Source organism: Anopheles moucheti, chromosome 2, assembly GCF_943734755.1.
Source record: "Anopheles moucheti chromosome 2, idAnoMoucSN_F20_07, whole genome shotgun sequence".
Taxonomy (NCBI): domain Eukaryota; kingdom Metazoa; phylum Arthropoda; class Insecta; order Diptera; family Culicidae; genus Anopheles; species Anopheles moucheti.
Window position 1 is genome coordinate 65,128,972 of NC_069140.1, and position 20,042 is coordinate 65,149,013.

General features: G+C 41.3%; 2 pseudogenes; both read right to left on the reverse strand.

Moving 5' to 3' along the window:
- Positions 1–13,239: 13,239 nt before the first annotated feature.
- Positions 13,240–14,225, reverse strand: LOC128297442 (uncharacterized; annotated as a pseudogene).
- Positions 14,226–14,534: 309 nt separating this feature from the next.
- LOC128297453 (uncharacterized) lies at positions 14,535–17,217 on the reverse strand (annotated as a pseudogene).
- Positions 17,218–20,042: the final 2,825 nt, after the last annotated feature.

The window sequence follows — 20,042 nt, forward strand, 5'->3', positions numbered from 1 at the left end:
CCCAACCGCAAACGTCAACACAAAGAAAACTCCTCCTCTTCTCTGGATGATACAGAACCATCCAACAACCCTTCCACCCAAATCCCAAATAACCCCCCCTCCGCCAACACCCCTCCCATCCCCTCTTCAAATCTCAACCCCTTGCCTTCACAAACGGGAAAGGCAAAAAGGTCCAAAAGAAAGAAGTAATATCCATCTTCCTTCCACTTAGCAACTTGATTTCTCTATTTCTTATCACGCAGTTATAACCTTTTCTCTTAACTTCCATGGGTTCACAAATAATCCCCAATAATAGTTTCCAAACTTTTGGTATTTCATGGAACATCAGAGGAATGAAAAACAATCTGAATGATCTACAGCTTCTTATTACTAAAATCGCTCCTCCGATTATAGCTTTACAAGAAGTAAACAAACCTCCCTCGCTCAATCACTCCCCTTTTAACTTATATAACTGGTCTTTCAAACTATCAAATAACCCATATCACAATGTTGCTATTGGAACCCTAAAAAACATTCCATTCACTCCTCTGAACATTAACTCTGACCTCCCGCTCATAGCAATAAATATCAAAATACCTTTAGATATAACTGTAGTCAGCATTTACATTCCCAACATGCTTACTGATTCAACCGTCACCACAGCTTTCAACAATATCCTTAATCAGCTTTCCCATCCCCTAATTATTTTAGGTGATCTTAACGCTCAACACTCTCAATGGGGTGGACTCCAAGATCATTACCGAGCCAAACATCTCATCAACCTTTTCCCTTTACATGACCTTACTCCTATCCATAACCCCATACCCACACGCATTAATCCTTCCACCGGAGCAGGATCTATGATAGATCACTGTATTGTTTCAACTTCCCTTTTATCACAATTTTCGCTTCACATTCACCCAGATCCACATGGCAGCGACCATCGACCTCTACAAATCAATAGTGCCTTTCTCCTCCCCAAAATACAAAATAGGCCACGCTGGAAGTACGAAGAAGCCGACTGGGCCGCTTATCAATCAATTTTCCTCAAAAATCTCAACCCCCTTATTCCTCCTTCTGAACCCTACCTTATCTCCCTCATCAACAAAGCCGCTTTTAAAGCTATCCCCAAAACATCTGGACTACCTGGCAAAAGAAGTGTTCACTGGTGGAACAAAAAAGTCGCAATAGTCATCAAAAATAGACGAAAAGCTCTTAGAGCATTTAGACAAGCCCACAAAAGATACAATCATCTGTTCATTCCCACCCTTGCAGAAGAATACAGAATAGCCAACCTAATAGCCAAGGAAGAAATTAAAAAAGCCAAACGTGAGTCTTGTCACAAATTTGTTTCTGAGCTTAATCCTTCCATTTCAAATAATGATATGTGGAAAAAAGTCCACATTTTAACTGGCAAAAAACGTTACGAACCACACATCACACTTAAAATAGACAATAATGTATTACCCCCGGAACAAACACCAGAATATTTTGCCGATCACTTTCACAAAATTTCTGCCACCCAAAACTACCCCGATAACTTTCTCAGACATAAGAACACCACAGAACAAATCAAAATTAAATTCAACAATAGCCCTGACCTGAAATATAACAAACCTTTTTCTTTGGCTGAACTCAACTGGGCCCTTAGCCAATGCAAAGGAAAATCCGCTGGTCCTGACTCCATTGGATACCCCCTCCTAAAAAACCTTCCCTCAGAAGGCATGTCAATCCTCCTGCATATCTACAATAGTATTTGGTCCTCTGGTAAAATTCCCTCACACTGGAAAAATAGTTTCATTATTCCCATACCTAAACCCAACAAAAACAAACACGACATTGACAGCTACGCTGAAACGCTATTTCGACATTTTAGAGGAACATCTCTCTAAGGTCGAAACCAATAAACACCATCTGGACATTGGTATTATCGACCTCGAAAAAGCGTTTGACAGGACCTGGAGGTACAGCATTCTCGAGCAACTGGGCAGATGGGGTTTCGGAGGAAACCTCGTTGCATACCTTCAGGATTTTTTGACGGATCGGACTTTCCAAGTCATAATTGGCAATAACCTATCAAATAGGAAAAATCTGGAAAACGGAGTCCCCCAAGGAGCCATTCTCTCCCCTACCCTGTTCCTAATCAGTATTGAGTCCCTCCTTCTTTCTATTCCCACCGAAATTACCACATTATTATACGCTGACGACATTATACTCATCTCAAGCCATGGTTCGATAGCACAATCCAAACTCCTTCTCCAATCCGGTTTGGACAAACTTCTACAATGGTCCAGATGGACCGGATACAATATATCCTACAAAAAATGCAAAACCCTTCATATATGCCAACACCACATCCACAAAAAACCTATTTTCCAATTGAACAAACAGAACATAGCAAACCCATCTTCCGCAACTATTCTTGGAGTTATCTTTGACCGCAATCTCACATTCTCAAACCATATCACTCTTCTTAAGAAATCATTAGCTACGAAAACAAACCTCTTTGTCATGCTTAGCACAGGTAATAGCACAGCAACGCGCAATATCCTACTCAAAATTTTGAACTCTTGGGTACTCCCCAAAATTCTATACGGTATCGGTATCACTGCCTTGGGCAAAGACAAAATTGTTCAATCCATAGCTCCAGCATATCACACATTAGTCCGATTAGCTTCCGGCGCTTTTAAAACCAGCCCCATTGATTCCATCATTTGTGAAAGTGGACTTCTTCCATTTCACCTTCTGATTACACAAAAAATAGCATCAATAGCAATCCGACTCTTAGAGAAAAATATCCCGGCAAATAACTTCATCTTACGCGCTAGCACCGAGCTTCACACCCATACAGGAACTACCATCCCGAATATCAAAAGTCTACTTCACCTTTACCATAAGCCATGGAACACTATACCACCACAAATAGACTGGTATTTCAAGAATAAACTGAAAGCCAAATGCAATTCCACACTTGCAAAGCAACACTTCCACCATCTTATAAACACCAAATACAAGAAACACACACACATCTATACCGATGGATCTGTCAGCCAACATTCTGCAGGTTATGGAATTTACTGCACGAATAAAAACATATCACATAAGCTTCCTGATCACACGTCTATCTTCACATCAGAAGCAATAGCCATCATAACAGCAATAGAGCAATGTGCTCAAACCGACTCACAAAACATCATATTCACTGACAGTGCTAGTGTCCTTCAAGCCATAGAAAACCACTCTTGCCGTGATCCGTACATACAAACCAACCTCCATAAACTTCAAAACTGCACCAATCTAACCCTGTGTTGGATACCAGGACACTCCGGTATAAGAGGAAATGACAGAGCCGACGAACTGGCAAACAATGGAAGAAATAAAACTCTATGCAGCGAAAATATTCTCACCAAAAGAGATGCGCTAAAACTAATCTCTCTTACAATAAATAACAAATGGGAACAAACATGGAATCATAACAACACTAGATTCCTAAGGCACATCAAACAGAATATAGCGGCTTGGCCCGATTCTCCACATTGCAAGGAACAACGCGTACTCACGCGCCTTCGTATAGGCCACACAAACCTTACCCACGTACACCGGATCACCAAGTCATCGCCACCATTTTGTCAATATTGCGGAGTATTTATCACCGTACAACATCTTCTAAAAGACTGTCTTGGCTACTCAGATATCCGCTCCTCCTGCAAACTCAGCTACAACATTGACACCATATTATCACCAGACAATGATAAAAAACTCATTAAGTTCCTGAAAATCACCAATCTGTTCCACCAAATCTAACCAAAATCCACTGAAAAGAGACGAAAGAATCCCTCAGGGATCAAAGTCTCTATAAGCCATATAACAACAACAACAGATTTTAACCAGACACGAAGGAAGCAACAGCTAGGAAATTACATGTGGGAAACGTTTACTGTAAACACTTTGAGCTTTGCCGTTTGATCCTTTTTCCAATGCGGTGACATGTAACTTGAATATCGCCAAAGCCTCTTTACTACTACTTATATGTATATATTTATATACGTACAATTCATGTATTTATTTATAAAATTGTAAATTTCCATATTTTTATGGTATTTTTGTATTACTGATCTAGTTCTATTTCTATCTAGTTATTGTACTTGTTTCTTAGGGATTGATCATAGTTTTGCCGCCTCGGCATCTGCGGCATGCCTTTGTATGGAATGATACGATCATAATTTCATTTACCTTATATGACCTTATATGAGCCGTATCCGGTAGATGCGGATGCGGTCGAGTTGTGATAAGATTCTTAATGCTGTCATTATGGTTCGTGTTTTTTAAAACGCGTGTAATAAATATCACATAAAACGTTGTTATACACAGTTCTTTCTTTTATTTTGTTTAACTTAAATAAAAATAATACATAACGCTTAGCAATGCTTAAGTATTATATAATATTATTTTTTCAACTGTGGTTTTAGTGAAGAAAAACAACATGAATCAAATTTTGTTTGTTTTTGTGTAACCCTTTTCAAGTCTTTTTTTGTATTATGATACAAATTCCAACAGTGTTCTAATGAATAACAAAAAAAAATATAATAATCAAGTTATTAATATCTTCTGCCTTCAAACGTCATATAAACCATAACATTTTCAACTCCACATCACCCGCATTTGTTGTTTATGAAAATCGTATTGCATGAGATTGACACGGCGTTGTACGTGCTAATAATAAAAAAGCAATAAATCACAAAATATCCGCATCCTAAAACAATCCCTACCACTATCCCAAATTCCAATCATGACAGATCCGGATTCGGGATCTGGACTTTTGTTTTGGATTTCGATCCCGGATTCTCGTATTGACAAATCCGGATCCTGAAGGATCCGAATCCGGACTCTTGTGTTGGATTTCGATCCCGGTTTGCTGTCATAACAGATCCGGATCGAAAAGGATTGTTTGGGATTCCAATCCAGAGTATCTTGGATTTAGGATCGATCCGCCCAACACTAGCTCACGTAAACAACATGAGAGAAGCCGCTGCAGAAACGAACGAGTTTTATCTGCAATTATATAAAATGCAGTTGTTTACTCAAAGATGCCCCGTTGCAGCCCCTCTAATGTATTTACAATAGTTTACGCAACGATCACACGAAAACAAGATGAGACAAACTCATGATGGTTTGATGACGGTAATGATGATGCTGTTCCACTGGAATCAGTGTCCGAAAATGAATGTAAAATAGAGACTATTTATACCTCCATTCAATTCAGGAAACACTTTTCGCTGAGGCCGAGGCTTCAACGAAACCAAAATACATACCGACCTTTTACTGCACCATCAATTTGGTGCGTCTAGCGCAAATTCATGACGAAGTCATACACAGCAGTGCATATTTCGCTTGACTCCATCATGGGTGCTTTTATAGCCCTATTTTAACCCCCAATTAAACACAGACGTAAAAGACAAATACATAACACACTGTAGATTCAGGCACACACAATACGAGTTCGAATCTAAATATAGACAGTAAAATGATTAAGGGATGCATAGAAGAAAAAAAGAACCAAGAGGGAAGGGTGAGAGGGGGAGGGATGGAGCTGAAAATTTTGTTTTTGGCAGCGTTGCCAATTTTTTTGGCTACTGCAAATGTCAAAACCTGCCTAGACCATCGTTATAAAGGCGCCTTTGTGCAGCAAAAAAGGCCCCTTTTTGGCTGCAGAAAGGTGCCTTTTCGAATGACGTTTGCAGCCTGGGTTGCATTATTGTTTGTTTCCGGCGCTAGGGTACAACAGGTATCATTTCCAACTCGCTTAATTGTTGTGACTAGCAAACTGCAAGCGGATAAAGTAAGTTAAAATACAGCTACGGACCGCAACAACCGAACTCTAACTTACATCGTTCTATTTACATCCTAACAGACATGAGCTCCAATCAAAGCTCTGAGCAAGTGCAAAATGCAGGCAGAACGGTTCAAACGCTCCGTCGACGAAAAACCACAAGGCCCCTTTTTGGTGAGTAATTGAAACCTTTTATTTCCCTCGTGATGGTAGTAGTGGAAACTTGTATCCCGTGTTCTTCCAATACTTTTTCGGCGAGCGTTTTCAGCGTCACCGTACAATCGTCGTCGATCCAACTCCAAACATCGCTTATAGCTTGCTGCGACAACACTTTCTGCCTGTTGCCACCACGTTTCTTGGCTTCGATCTGCCATGTTGTTTGGTACTTTTTGATGATCCCATAAACGGTCTGCAGTTTGATGTTTAGCATTTGGCTAATATGTGCATGCGTTGCTCCGTTCTCATACGCCGTTACCACACGCTCTCTATCTTCGTTGCTCGTGGTTTTTCGTCGACGGGGCGTTTGAACCGTTCTGCCTGCATTTTGCACTTGCACAGAGCTTTGATTGGAGCTCATGTCTGTTAGGATGTAAATAGAACGATGTAAGTTAGAGTTCGGTTGTTGCGGTCCGTAGCTGTATTTTAACTTACTTTATCCGCTTGCAGTTTGCTAGTCACAACAATTAAGCGAGTTGGAAATGATACCTGTTGTACCCTAGCGCCGGAAACAAACAATAATGCAAGAGCGTTTTAAAATTTCGCATCTTTTAGTCACTGTGCGCAAATACATACCTTTACAAGTATGTTAACCGACACCAAAAATAAACGCACGATTTGTGTTAAATAGAAAATTTAACGCAGGACACAAGTACTTGTTTTGCACACTTGGATTAACTTTAGACGCTTCGCTTGCTAGACCAATATTAAATATTTGGCATTCACTAAATTGTGCACTCGATTCCTTACCCATCTGGCAGAAAGTAACACACGACGCTCAAAAATCACGCGACTAGAGCTTGGACGTTCGGGAGACTAGGTGAAGTTAGTTGCATCCCATCTGGCAGAGAGTAACTCACGACCCATCTGGCAGAGAGAACTCACGACGCTCAAAAAATCATTCGACCAGAGCATCGTCGGTCATGCTACTAGTCGAAGTTAGTCGCATGATTTTTCCGAAAAAAACCGAAGCAACCCGAACGTTTGACCTCGCGCGATCCGATGGTCGATCCGATCGCGATCCGAAAATTGCTCGAATGATTGAGATCCCGACCCATCTGGCAGAGAGTAACTCACGACGCTCAAAAATCATGCGACTAGAGCATCGACGTTCGGGAGACTAGTCGAAGTTAGTCGCATGATTTTTCCGAAAAAAACCGAAGCAACCCGAACGTTTGACCTCGCGCGATCCGATGGTCGATCCGATCGCGATCCGAATATTGCTCGAATGATTGAGATCCCGAACCATTGGGATCCGAAAATTGCTCGCACGATTGAGATCCCGATCGTTCGACGCTCGCCACTGCTGCACACTATTGTACGCGCACGTTTGACCGCACCAATACGGTTCAATTTCGGTTTCGCTTTTACCGTTTCTTTCGCAGCGTTCTTTAGCGGAAGGGGGGGTCCAGCTCTTCCATTGCGTGGCGATATTTCACACAGAAAAAGCCATTCATTTTCGGCATTTTCGGCATATTCGGATCCATTTTGATCACTAATCACTATAATAACACAACATCTTTATCAATTTAAAACCCCGGACATGCACATATCTCACTTTTTATACCTATATTTCACCAAACTGTTAGGAACACTTGAATGTACCGGCATGCGAATCGTGTTGTAAGTGTCGTTCTTCTAGTCTGAATCTATCGCGTTAAAATCGTTCCCGCACTTATACCACAACAAACCAATCCTTCGTTTCCGATGCAACACACAACTTCTTCTTTCATTTTTTAGATCTTTGCTCAAAATGACACGATCGTGTGGAACAAAAGGAAAAAAATGTTCGAGAATGTGCTCGGATCGTTCGGACCTGCTAATTTTGCACTAACACATATATAGAAGTGCTCACCGCGGCTCCCGAGCGGCCGAAAGCGCTCAATTAGAGCGAGAGGAAACGATGAAAAAACGAGAGGTCAATATAAAAAAATCGGTTTTTGCCAGATGGGGAACCATTGGGATCCGAAAATTGCTCGCATGATTGAGATCCCGATCGTTCGACGCTCGCCACTGCTGCATACTATTGTACTCGCACGTTTGACCGCACCAATACATGTATGTGAATATGAACCGCTACTATTTCGGTTTCGCTTTTACCGTTTCTTTCGCAGCGAATAGGTAAAGGGGGGAAAGGTACATCATTTCTAGGAAAATGATATTTTCTTATTAGATTACCTAGATGTATTTGATAGATAATTGGATTGACAAGCTTAGTTTAACGCTGTGATCAACATGGAAGGTACGAATTCTCCGCCGTTGTTCGAAGACACGCAACAATCCGTTCAAATGGAAAGTTTTAGTTTTCATATGCAGCATTTACCACCGCTGCACATCAACGCCACTGCTGAGCACAGTGGTACAACGGTAACTGCATCTGAAGATACGTTGACGGCTCTTTCGCCCATTTCTATGCCGCCACTTGCGTACTTCAGTGACCGTGTAAGTGCGCCACAGCCGAGAGTGAGTGTACCACAGGCGCCTATTCCGGTGCCGCCACTTATATATTTTAGTGGTCGGATTGGTTCGCCACAGCAGCCTGCAAATGGGCCAACTCCTCCGCAGGCTGCCTTCCACGATCCGCGTGGCCACGATTTTTCGCTGCAACAGCCAGCACCAAATACGCCATCGCCTTCACTTGCCAGCCAGAGTGGGCATGCTCGTTCGTTGCATCAGCCAGCAGTGGATGATATGGCCAACGTAATGTCTGCGGTGGCTGAAATGAGGGAAGACATCAAAAGAATGTCAGATGGTTTGGCACATATGAATGCTCATATGTACAAATTGACGCGTACAATTGTACAACAGAGTGTCCAAGGAACAGGGATGCGCGCAATCTCCGCCGGCGAAACTATGCCTGAAAAAATTTCTCCTGTGAAATCCAAGGAGGAGTTGGATAAACTGGAGGAATTTTTAAGCCACGATAATAATATGCAAAGTGTGGTTGCGCAATTAGATTGTTTGGTGCTTCGTCGTGACGCACCAAACCGTTTGAGTGATGCGCTTCATATTATTATTAGTGCAGACTTTTTGGTGCAGTGTAGCTGGCTAGGGGGCGGTAAAACTGGATCCAAAATTTCCTTTAAACCATATGTGGCTGTTCAAACTCTACTGCTACGAGTTTCTGGGTTTTCAAGGCAGGAAATGAAAGAGTTTGAACGAATGTTGAAGCTCAAAATTTTCCATGCAGCTGATAGGCTGCGTTTAAAAAACATGCGGAGAAGTGCATGTCGGAAACGGACATCGGTAGAGCGGACTGGCTAGTAACAGACAGCAATAAACATCAAAGGTATTATTACCTTTCCAAAAAGTCCTTTTCAGGACTACCAAAAAAGTTAATTGAAAGAATATTGCACTTGCACTTCTAAACTCAATTATTGATGACACTTAAAAAAAACAAAAAAACAGCAAAAACCTTGCGGAGTTGTGCATATCGCAAAAGGACATCGGTAGAGCGGACGGGCCAGTAACGGACAACAATATCCATCAAAGGTATTATTACCTTTCCAAAAGGTCCTTTTCAGGACTACCAAAAAAGTTAATTAAAAGAATATTCGACTTGCATTCTTGTTTCTAACATGAATCATTGGTGGTGTTGGATAAATATTTATATCTTGTGCAGAGAGCGTGAACGTTTCAGGCTCCGTAATAGAATCCGCAACTGTGTGTAGGATGCTTTTACGTGCTCCCTATGAGCGCAAAAGACAAGAATCTTATGCATGTACGCATTACTGATTTTCATATTTGTTAATCCGTACCTGAATAGTCAGTGGTGCGTGTCGTGTTTGCGGTCAGTCAAAAGTTTTGTCGTTTAAAGGCCATCGTGTCGTGCAAAATACCGGAAATGTTGTGTGCAGAAATTCCTATTCATGTGAACTGCAATCAGCACCACTACTAAAATGAGATTAAAAAATCATAAAAAATAAATACAATTCAGCCGTAAAATATATATTATTAATATTCTAAATACATACCACAACGGATATCTGCTTGCTATAAAAGTATATATAGTAGGAAAAGTTGTAGTTAATAAACATTAAAATATATTATGAAATAACCGTAACCAGAGCAATTGAATTAGTGGGAAAAGAATATTAAACATTCAATTTGTTAATATATATACTGTTAGGACAAGTTAAAATCCTTTGCATAATATACAATTTTTCTTTTTTTGTAGCTAGTAAGCAAAAGATTCACACAGCAGAAAACCAAAGTTCCCCTCTCATTTTAGCCATGCAAAAAATTACATGTTGATATTCGGTACGTCGTGGACGTAATGAGTAGGAGTTAGGGAGGAGAGCCTTTGTTAGCCTTTAGGGGGATTTTCAAATGTAACATTTAAATCTGTTACTTTTATATGCTGTATGAGCTGCCCCCTTGTGGCGTCGGATCCGCCCTCTTACCGAACATGTTAGTATTGTTAGTAATGTTAGTATTGTTAATACGCATTGCATTTCTGCGATGCAAACACACCACATCCAGTTACCAAACCAAACCAAAGTCATCAACCAAGAGGACAAATGCGCACGTCTAGGAGAAGGCTTGGACAGATCACGATGTCCCACAAGCTTAAAGATAAAATTCTCGATGATCCAACCTTTCGTTACAAACCCCAAAAAAGTTTCTGCCTGCCTAGCTACCTACCTTTATTTTATCAGCTATCTCTTCGTTCGATCGATCGATTGAACTTCTCTAACTATCTATCCACCTATCTATCTACATATCGACCTATCTATCTACATATCTACCTATCTATCTATCTTTCTATCTACATATCTATCTATCTACCTATCTATCTATCTGTCTATTTATCTATCTATCTATCTATCTATCTATCTATCTATCTATCTATCAATATATCTATCTATCTATTTATCTATCTATCTATCTATCTATCTACCTATCCATCTATCTACCTATCTATCTATCTACCTATCTATCTATCTATCTACCTATCTATCTATCTTTCTATCTACCTATCCATCTATCTACCTATCCATCTATCTATTTATTTATCTATCTATCTATCTATCAATATATCTATCTTTCTATCTACCTACCTACCTATCTATCTACCTATCTATCTATCTATCTATCTATCTATCTACCTATCTATCTATCTACCTATCTATCTATCTACCTATCTATCTATCTATCTATCTATCTATCTATCAATATATCTATCTTTCTATCTATCTATCTATCTACCTATCTATCTATCTATCTATCTATCTATCTATCTATCTATCTATCTATCTATCTATCTATCTATCTATCTATCTATCTATCTATCTATCAATATATCTATCTATCTATTTATTTATCTATCTATCTATCTATCTATCTATCTATCAATATATCTATCTTTCTATCTACCTACCTATCTATCTACCTATCTATCTATCAATATATCTATCTTTCTATCTATCTATCAATATATCTATCTATCTATTTATCTATCTATCTATCTATCTATCTATCTATCTATCTACCTATCTATCTATCTACCTATCTATCAATATATCTATCTTTCTATCTATCTATCAATATATCTATCTATCTATTTATCTATCTATCTATCTATCTATCTATCTATCTATCTACCTATCTATCTATCTACCTATCTATCTATCTACCTACCTATCTATCTATCTATCTACCTATCTATCTATCTGTCTATCTATCAATCTATCTAGCTATTCATTTATGTAACTAACTTCATAACAACCTGTAAAACCTAATTAACGTAAATAGTGATTAGATAGGTTAATTCAAAAGGAAATTTAATCCCATGTTTAATGGGGTTGGATCATCGAGGTGCCATCCATGCGGTTAAAAGGGTCGGCTACGAACTGGGCACCGATGTACCGGAATCGCGATGAAAGTGTCTGTAAATAAAACCATAACATTGAATTAGAATCTTTTAACCATTCCATGGAAGTATCAAAACTTACCACTTGTTACCTCCCGTATTAAATAAGGCTGTTCACGCGGTCCAGCACCAGACATACGGAAGCGGCAGCGAGAAGAGACCATGGAGCGCTGGCAACGCCAGTGGACAGCCGGCACAGAGCAGCAGAGTTCGCCAGGTTTGAAGACAAGGAGGCTGATCCCGAACATCAGTTCATGGGTTGGCCGCAAGCACGGGGAAATAGATTTCTATCTTACCCAAGTCCTAACGGGACACGGGTTCCTGCGGAGCTACTTCGTCAACAAAGGTATCCTGGAGGGCTCGCCTAACTGCCCGGTGTGTGAGCATGACGTGGAAGACGTCGACCACGTGATGTTCCATTGTCCACGGTTCGCCCGAGCACAACACGAGATGCAGCAACAGAGCCACACCCGCTTGACGATGGACAACCTTGCCACGGAAATGTGTGCCAGCCGCAGTACATGGGAAGCAGTCCGGACGGCCGCACGGACAATCTTCAAAAGCCTCCAAGTGAGGTGGAATGAGGAGAGTCCGCCGACGACCAGAAGACGACGGCAGCAGCGACGAAGGAACGCGGATCAACGGAGGCAGCAATAGCGGCTCCCCGCCACCAACAACACCAGGACAACGGAAAACAGAAGCAGCAGCGGTAGCGACGAGTAACCAGAGCAGCAGCAGGAGCTAGGACCCACCCGAGAGTGGCGGCCACGGACGGGTGGATTCTGAACAACAGCAGCAGCAGCAGACGGAAGACACGAAGCGGCAGCAGCAGCGAGGACAACCAGGAAGGACGACGCAGCAGTGCCTAACAGCAGGGGTGCTACGCACACACGACCCCGCATGGAGTACTACGCACATCAGCGCATCGGCAGGGTTTGGATCAGGTCGAGGAGTGGTTTAGTGCGGTCGCATCGGTTGCTTGACTCGCTTCACGGGTCAAGCTTCATGATGAATCCCACATAACCCATCTCGAGGGGCGGTGTCTAGCCGCGATATGCCCCTCTAGGTGGGTACCTTTTGAAGGTTCCCTCCCCGTTAACAAAAAAAAAAAAAAAAAAAAAAAAAAAAAAAAAAAAAAAAAAAAAAAAAAAAAAAAGGCTGTTCACGCGGCCACAGAAAGTTCCTACAACATAAACTATGAGCAAATTTAAAATTTAGCGTGAACAACCAATTGGAAATATTGTTATTAGTTTTTTAGTGTTTTAGTTGAAGTAGTAGGGATAAATTAGTAGGTAGTGATGGAGGAATTAATTAAAAAGTTAGTTAGTTAAAAGTTGAGTGATTAGTCAAGAATGAAAGTATAAAGAAGAGGAAAGAAGGCAATAGTATTGGGAGCAGGACGTGGAAGTGGTTGTGTGGAATTAGGATTAAGGCAGTGGGTAGGTAACCGGACTGCAACCACCTGATTTCAGTCCATGGCACTTCCACCATTCGCGACGGAGCATTCTCTTGCACCTCATATATGTGCAGAGCAGCGGACGACAATGGAGGAAAAGCAATGTCGTCCGCTGATACGTTAAAATGCTCCGCCACTGACAAAAACCGGACTCCAACTACGGAGATGGGAAGCGCAAAAGATTTCTTTGCTCCTAAAAATTTAACAATGCCGTTGTCTTTGGTTAAAAACCATTGATCCTTAAAAGTTGGCATTAAGGCAAAATCGGCGGTCACGTGTACACCATCACCATTTACCTTTAATCTAGGATATTGTGGAGCAATTACGTTAACAGCCCGATAGACGCGTGCAAGTTCGTCTGATCGGGCTGCCACTTGCTGCGCACATTTGGTGCCCGAACGGACCCAGCGTTTAATCAATTGCAAATGATTTTCGAAGGGATACGCTGAGAACCCATCGAGCGGTCCATACAACGCAACCTCTCCATACACGTGTTGGAGATTGTGGATATTGCTCGTCAAGTAGGCACGACCATATATCGAGCCAAACTCCTTCACGAATAAGCGAAGGAATTTGTCTGCTAGAGGCCAAAGGCGCTGGTGTGCCAATGAAGAAAATATTGTCACACCGCAGAAGTAGAGTAGGAAGTGACGATATGTGCGATAATTCATAAAGTCCTTCATGACCACAATACTAACATAATGTAGAAAGGACCGCAATTCCGTTCCCTTCCAAAAGGCGACGTGTTTTAGGTGCCGCATACGCCGATGCACATCCGAAGGAAGCTGTATGCTTAACAAAAAACGCGATGCAACTTCCTTCGTTCGAGTGGACCACTTTTCACAAACCCCTGGATAGTCTCCATCCAACATACCCCGCAAAATTTTCCGGGTTCCACCCAATTCAATTAGGTGTAGACGATCGCAGGAGACAACACCTTTGATCATATCAAAATTGTCTAAATTTTCCAATGGTGATCGCCAAGACTTATGATGGTCCTTACACACTCGACTACGAAACCCTGCGTCCGTTCGCAGGGGAGCATCGACGGTATCAAAAATCATGTTTTTACGATCGCTTAAGTATTCGCCAACAGCAGAACACTTCATACAACCGTGATATCCGTTGTAGCTCGTTGTTGCTGTAAGTAAAAACGAAAAAATTATTAATAGTCTATCTTATTATTGCTCTATTATAAATAGTAAATTAAAATAGTAAAACATTTTCAAAAATCTTACCCTTTAAAAGTGCTCGAGCAGGCGAATCAGCGATAAAAGCGCGAACTCCAAATTGCACCGTTTTATCGCCGATTACCAAGCCTTCCCGCTGAATCAGATTCAGCTCATCTATAAACGGCCGAAGAAACGGGATGATGCTTTCCGGCTTTGATGGATCACTAAATGTAGCAACCACCATCACCGGTAGCTTTGGCAACTATACCACTCGCACGAGTATTGGCCAAAGCTGGGTTGGCCCACTATGGTGAAGTGGTAGCCCGTCGATTGACACGTCCACGGAAAAAGGGTCACTTCGGGATTGACGTTCCTGTAATCAAATCATATACGAAAATGAGTCTTCTATGTTGTGCACAAATTGGATCATTAAATACTTACTGCAAATGCTGGGTCAAGACCGGCTTAAGACCTCCATACCAAAAATCACCACCAGGAATGGGAGTTATAATTTTCCCAACCCCAGTGGGTGTCTTTACAAGCGTCCGCGCATCTTTGGGAAGATTTAAATTCAGCTTCTTCCGTAGGATTGCCAGCATCATGTTGACCGTCGAACGGGGGAGCTGATGCGATACAGCAAGGTATCTCAGGCAGTCAATTAAAGACATGTCATCGAATATGTCGAACGCATCGTCCCAACCGACCGCATCTTCTTCAAAATCGGCACAGTCGTCCCCGTCCGAATACATGTCCTCCTGGTCGGTATCTATATTAATGTTAGTAATATTATTATACCCTCCACCATTATTAAAATTAAAATCCATGCAATTTTGTCCTCCGTGCTCGGCGTTGCTGGTTCCTGGTCGTGGTCCTTCAATTGCTGCGCTGGTGTCAGGTATGGGTGATGCTGCGATTAAATCTAAAAGAAGAACATGAAATATTCAATCTCGTTACAATAGTATCTTATATATAGTACAATATAACATGACCATGCGTACGAGCTTTTCATTCTTTTAACGCTTGCACTCGCGATTATACTATCCGGGCGTGTAAGAAACGATTACGTTAGTTTCTTTTTACGGCTACGTGTTCGTTATGCAGAAGCACTATAAATGTTTTTGCGCTTTAATTAATTATAACGTAAATTAAATCGTTTTTCTATTACGATCTCAAAGCGTTTTGTTGCCGTTAGCTTCATACTTATAATTCGTCCATGGTCTCTTACTGATAAAATTCTTTCATTAAGAGACAGAGCGTGAGTTTTTGTTTAAGTTCTGTTTGAACTATTCACTACATTACAGTCATGTTAGTTTGTTTTTAGCATTTTAGTTCGGTTTTTGCATTAGCAGATTAAATTATCGAACAACTATTTATTATTCATCAGTTAAATACTCAGTTAATAACTCACAATTTCATTAATTTTATTCCACACAAAATTAATTAACACACTTTCTGATGGGTAACACTATATTGTAGAGATAACATCATCCTTGTTTTGTTCAGAATTTACCCTTGCGTGCACTCCGTCTTTTTTAAACTGGGATTTGCAACCGGACCTGCAATGTAGCAAAGCCGCAACCGCTGCACCACCTGCGTAGCATTATATTATCACATAGTTGTGTTTTTTTTAAATTTAGTAAATGTCCCGGCATGTCATTTCTGACTTGTCAGAATCAAAGGTAGTCCGACAGGCACAGCCCTGCGTACGAGATTACAGCACGGAAGGAAATTGGTTTTGCTATCGTTTGAAGACGAGCGGCACTATCATCTACATCAGTGATCTCCAACCTATAGTCCGCGGACCACTGGTGTTCCGTGGCACAAGTAAAAGTGGTCCGGGAAAAAAAATCTTTGGTCCTTGAACCGATCGCTATCACTTTAAACTCTATGTCAAACAAATTTGTTTGGTGGATATAATGTGCATAGACACATATATTTATTCTACTGAGCAGTTAATCGTATGCTAATTACACACTTTAATTAATCTTTTGCCATTATTATTGGCAACCCCAGCCTCATAGCCTGCTCGTGTGGGCCGCAATTGCAATTTATTAATATATGTAGGTTAAACCAAAGTGGTCCGCGGCACTAAAAAGTTTGGAGAGCACTGATCCACACCGCCGGGGCCACCTCCCGATGGTCTTGCATTTAAAATTTTGAATAATTTGTTATCTTAATTTGAAGATAATATTTGTTTGTATTTCTGATCATTTGGTCAGGCACTACTAAAGTCGGTCAAGGCTTGCCATGCACAGTGAAAAACTATCTGTTTTAAAAATGTCCTACAGTCGCCTATAGGACACACGGACCAGCCAAGAATTTAGCCACAACTGGACCGTGCTATACACTTAACAAAAACACAAACGCACTTTTTACACAATATTATTTCGCGCACTTGACGTACTTTGACACACTTTAAATTACGATTACGATCTTTTTAATTATTATTTCGCGCACTTGACATACTTTGACACACTTTACATTTCGTATATAAATAGAACTACACTATTTAATACTTACCAATGTCCGGAAGAGGAACGAAATTGAACATTCCACTATTTCCTATACGGCGCTGCCGCTCCTTTGCCTCATCGAAATCCCGGTCCAGCTCTTCCATTGCTTGGCGATATTTCGTATAGAAATAGCCATTCATTTTTAGCATTTTCGGCAATTTCGACATTTTCGGATCCATTTTGATCACTAATCACTAAAATAACACAACATCTGTATCAAATTAAAACCACGAACATGTACATATTTCACTTTTTAAACCTATATTTCACAAAACTTTTGACAAAACACTTGAACGTACCGGCATGCGTTGAATCGTGTTGAAAGTGATTTTTCTGTGGCTACTACACAATCAAACAATTGTTCTATTCTGCATCTATCGCGTTAAAATCGTTCCCGCACTTATACCACAAACCAATCCTTCGTTTCCGATGCAACACACAACTTCTTCTTTCATTTTTTAGATCTTTGCTCAAAATGACACGATCGTGTGGAAAAAACGAAAAAAATGCTCGAGAATGTGCTCGGATCGTTTGACCAGCTAATTTTGCACTAACACATATATAGAAGTGCTCACCGCGGCTCCCGAGCGGCAGAAAGCACTCAATTAGAGCGAGAGGAAACGATGAAAAATGAGAGGTCAATATAAAATAATCGGTTTTTGCCAAATGGGTATCTATATCACGCGATACCATAAACTATTTCGTGTTTCCCTATCAATTTTTTTTTATAAAAAAACATTTATTCAGCACACATATATACAAATTCAAATACATTCGGAGGAAATAAGGGCAAACAAAGCGATAAATAAAGTTTGTAAGCTGTTAAGAATGTGCTTACAACTCGGACAAAACTACATTTAGGACGTTTATATCAATCGCATCATCACTGTTGCTAGTGATGTGGATGATATAATTTGCAAACAATTTGCAAACAGCCACGCGTTTACTGGCTCTAATATGTGATAGGGCAGGAAAGCGTAGCTTATTGAAGGAAGGGGTTACGAGTTCAGGAACACGACGAACAAGGTGTTGCAGGAGTGTTGCCCAGGCTCCATTCACTCTTTGGCACAAGGCAAACTTGTGTTCCAGAGTTTCCAGTACATTGCATGCCTGGCAATTTGGTGTGTTGGCCCCATCCCATCTGCTGTGGAGCACTCCATGCGGTAATTTCCCATTTACCAACAGATAAAGAGTGGAGCGTTGCAGTGTGTTCAGGTGTTTATTATGTATATTTCTCCAGACATTTCTCCAGCGAATGTTGGGGACCTCTACTTCGACTTTAGGCTTCCGAAATCTCTCGATCTTTATGTTGTTGATCGACTTTGTGGTACATGTTGCGTGTAAACCAATTGGGATGTAGGCTATTTCCAGAATTACTGCCCTCAAGCATGGATATGATGTCGGGATTCCCGAGAGGTTCGGTGGGTTTCCAGCATCTGTAATGTGTTGGCTGCCAACTTCCAAATACTCTCTCTCCTTGACGTATCGGTTTGTTAGAAGCGCCATGCATTTTGTTTTGGGTAGGTGCAGGTTAAGTCCTCCTTTAAAACGTGGAAGCGCGAGTTGTTCTAGTGGGACGCGTATGCCTCCACTTCCGTAAAACAGCATGTACCCGATCAACGTAGTGGCTCGTTGTATGTCGCATTGTCTCGGAGAGCACACTGAGGCCACGTACCACAACTTCGGGAGAAGAAAGGTATTTAAAAGAAAAACCCTCTGTTCCAAATTAAGTTGCCTGATCCTATGTAGTCTCACAAGCTGTCCGAATTTGCATATCAGCATATTCCAGTTTTCGCACATGGCTTGTCGAATGTTGTTGGAAAACTGTATTCAAAGCAGTCGTAATCGTTCCTTGGTTCTCAGCCACGGCACATTCCATTTCACACCTAAGGTGATTAGTCCAACGTCGATAGCAATCGTTTTATCCACGTTAAGGCGAGCACCAGAAACACTGCCAAACGTCTCAAAGAGCTCTCGCACACGCTGGATTTTGTCAGGAGAGGTTGTCACTACAGAGATGTCGTCAGCATATGCGTTGACCAGATCATCCTGGTCGGAACAAATGCTTTCTAATCTTGTGATGAGGGGTTGAAGGTAAAGGATAAAGAGGTGCATGGATAGAGGATCACCTTGTCGAACGGAACGCACGACAGGGAAGGAGTTAGAAAGCTTCCCGTTTACTAGAATACGAGAGGAGGACTGCTCACCGATGGTTCTCAAAAGCCCGACCAGCCTCGAATTGAAACCCATCGAGAGCATGTTGTTGAACAAAAAGTTTCGTTTGACACGATCAAACGCATGGAAAAGGTCGAAAGATATGAGCTTACCATACTTTCGTTTCCTCCGCAGATCAATCAATCTTTCCTTAACGGAGAGAACAGCTTGAAAAATGTTGCAAGGTTTATTACAACATTTTTGCGCTGCCGAGACTATCTCCCACTTCCTGATAATAAAATCGAGACCGTGTTTGACAATTCTGGACAGAAGCTTATAATCTACGTTAAGGAGTGAAATAGGTCGAAAGGCAGACATGACAAGCCCACCTCCCCGTTTCCTCACCAGCACTATGATCCCGTCGACGAAGCTTTGAGGAATCTCTCCACAGAGAGCCTCATTTAGAACGAACACAAGTTCACGACTAATGATGTCAAATGCGCGGAGATATAACTCTTTGGGTATTCCATCCGGACCGGGGGACTTTCGAGATGCCGAACTTTTAATTGCATCAAGGAGCTCACATGCAGATATTTCCTTCATGCAACTGTTGTTGGCTTCACAGTCCTCAGGGATGACGCGTGTACAAAAAAAAAGTTGTTTGTGTTGTGTCTGATTCGTCTGTAGTGTACAGATCTGTAAAGAAGCCCTCAATGTGTCTCTCACTCTCTTCTGGATCAGTCAAAGTGGAACCGTCACTTGTCACTTGTCACTTGTCACCGTCACATTACTAACTTGTCGATTACTGTCTTCCCTCTTCTCCTTTGCTGGAATGTAGATATGTCCTCAC